Below are 3,407 nucleotides of genomic sequence, written 5' to 3' on the forward strand. Positions count from 1 at the left end.
TAAAAAGTATGTATGTATGTATGTAAAATATATAGTTTTTGTCCTGTCCCTGTCAAGTTCTGTGACAATAATTGAAAATGTTATGATGTGTTTAACAACGTGGACAAGAGCAATAACAACACCAACATCCACGGCCGCCATCAACCAGTTAGCTCTGAGAGTAGAATCCGCAAAACACAAATAAACAACACAAACAGTTGTTGCAATCGTAAGCGCTGCACAATGGGCGGAAATTGTGGTGTAATGTTAATATTTCCTTCTAAAGCTTTTGTACTCTCAGCTAATAAGACTTTAGTATTGAGTTACTTAAACTTCCATCGCCCCCAAAAAGCCAATTTTTTTAAAAATCCCAAATAAGGCATTGATCTGAACTTTGAGTGTCATTGCCTTTCCTTCAAATTTATATACAGTGAAGATGTTATAAAATCATCGATGGGGTTTCGTTAAAAAATTTGTAAGACTACCTCTTTGTCTTTACTAGGTTGTTAGTTGGTGCTACTCGTCAGCGAAAAGTCTACCTTAAAATATGTTCCAACCATTTGTGTAAGGCTTTTTATACCCTACAACACAAAGAGTTGGGGGTATTATAAGTTTGATTGAGCCAAAAATGATATAACACCTCGAAATGTTGGTTTCCCACATAGAAAAGTATATATGGATCTTCCTATCTCGCCGAACTGAGTCGATTTAGCTATGTATGTCCGTCCGTCCGTCCGTCTGTCCATGTTAATTTGTAATAACTCTACAGGTCGCAATTATGGCTCGAAATTTAGAATGGAGGTGGGGCTAAAGCCAGAATAGAAGCCTTTTGCTTTTGGAGATGATCGTATAATATTTAGGAATTGAAATGGTCCAAAAACTGAACAATTTCCTGATTTTGCAGTTGCTCTACAGGTCGCAATTATAGACCAATCAACGCGGAAGTCAGGATAGGGCTGGGCAGAAGCCTTCCAATTTTCATGGTCATCGGGTAATATTTAGTGGATGAAATAGACCATAACATTTGTACTAAATAAAATTCAATTTTCCATTAAACCGCGAATATTTTTAATCCCGTCGAAATCACGAACAGATGAAAAGTCAATTCCGACCGTTACGTAGATGCGATATTTACTATCGGATATATATGGCGAAATATATACAACTAGCTGATCCCGGTGCGCTTCGCTATCCCTTTTGATTTTTTATGCATTCAAAATTTTATTGACGAATATATGTTGGATAAAAAAAAAAAATTAAAATTAAAATAAAATATTGCATTACTTTAATGTGTGAGAAAAGCAGTAACATGACATGCATACACGAAGGGTTTGTCCTTCGGATTTATTTATTTCATAGCAAATGCCAAGCGTGCAGGAATCTGAAATTTTTTGAAGTTGGACATTTCTATTGCAATTAGTGAATTCGAGGTAGCAACATGCTTCGCCGTAATTAACTGTTGTGTTGTTTTTTATTGTTAGCCTAAGCCGTTGTGTGTCAATGGTTCTTATTAAAATCATATCCCAATCTGATCCGATTTAAATATAATTTAAAAAAAAAAATTTTTTACACCAAATTCCGCCACACCTTTCATATTTCATTAAAATTGGTGCGTCTAATATCTGAAATCGGCCGAGAATATATACATGGGTGCAATATCCAAGTTTTAAATAATATCCAATTAATTCTCACATTTATTATTGTAACCAAATTACGCCACACATTCTGAATTTCATTGGATATATCGGTCAGATATATCGTGTTTGGTACATAAAATGTATGAAGTCGACCGAAATATATATGTTAGCTATACCCAAACCTCAACCGATTTCAATATAATTTGGCAACTTTTTTTGGTGCCAGATTTCGTCTCTCTCGCTTTGGGTGCATCAAATATGTGTAATCGGCCGAGAATATATATGGGAGCTATAATCAAATCTGAGCGAATTTGAATATATTTCGTCACATTTATTTTTGTACCAAATTTAGCCACTCATGCCGAATTTCATTGGAATCGGAAATACGTTTCGCGTTTTGTGCATTAAATATGTGAAATCGGCGGAAAATATGTATGGGAGCTATATCCAAATCTGAACCGATTTTAATATAATTTGACTAATTTATTTTCTATTCAAAATCCCGTCACATATTCCAAATTTCTTTGGAATCGAACATACATATCGTGTATGGTGCATAAAATATATGAAATCGGTCGTAAATATATATGAGATCTATATCCAAATCTGAACCGATTTTAATATAATTTGACTATTTTATTTTCTAATCAAAATCCCGTCACACATTTACAATTTCATTGGAATCGAACATACATATCGTGTTTGGTGCATCAAATAAACGAAATCGGTTGAAGATATATATGAGAGCTATATCCAAATCTGAACCGATTTCAATATAATTTGGGAAATCAATTTTTTAGATAAAATCCATCACACGTTTCAAATTTCATTGAAATTTGGGATACATAGCATGTTTGGTGCATCAAATTCTTGAAATCGGCCGAAAATATATATGGGAGCTATATCCAAATCTGAACCGATTTCAATATAATTTGGTAAATTTATTTTTCTTCCAAATTCCGTTATGCATTCCAAATTTGACTGTATCTGTAATCGATCAATAGATATGTGCATACCAAAATTTTGGCCTCTTGGCATAAAAAATAAGATCTTAAAAATCGCATACGAAGATGCCAATAATGATGTTAATATAGATTTTGTAGTACTTTGTGATTTTTTTTTATTTTTTCATATTTTTTATCGCATGCGATTTTTTCAATTTGACTTAAAATATTAAAGTGTATATTTTGTAATATTTTTTCACCTAACAACACAAGTTGGGGTTATTATATACAGATTGCAATTATCGTCCGATCCTCATGAAAATTTTCACAATTGTAGGGATAGGATCAGAAGGGCTCGGCCTTTTGTTTCATAGATGTCCGCAATATATTTAGGGTTGAATCAACAACTAAAAATGTTCCTGATTTTGCAGCCGTTATAAAAGTCAAAGATAGAAACCAAAGGAAAGAGATCTCGCATGAAGTTCGAGTTTAATACGTCGGGTAGAATGCACCACTTCTTTTGTGTAAACAAATTATCAACATTTCCATTCTTCCGTAACGCTGAAATAACTTACAGGCAAAATCAAAGATACACAAAAGGTGAACTTCTGGCTTTTTATGTTGATTTCCTTGACGAATATTGCCAAATATCGTAGATAAGCCATTCATATAGATGATTCTAAATTTAGAGATACAGAGGAGTCTCTTGCTTTATTTAGGTGTTCCAATGAATCAAGAACAGAAAAATTTCCTGATCACACAATTGAAGCCAATCGACACGCCTGAGAAGAGAGTTGAGGACAGGGAAGAATTCTAGCATTTTGAATAACCATTGGATTATATTTAG

The sequence above is a fragment of the Musca domestica genome, unplaced genomic scaffold, assembly GCF_030504385.1.
Source record: "Musca domestica strain aabys unplaced genomic scaffold, Musca_domestica.polishedcontigs.V.1.1 56, whole genome shotgun sequence".
Taxonomy (NCBI): Eukaryota; Metazoa; Arthropoda; class Insecta; order Diptera; family Muscidae; genus Musca; species Musca domestica.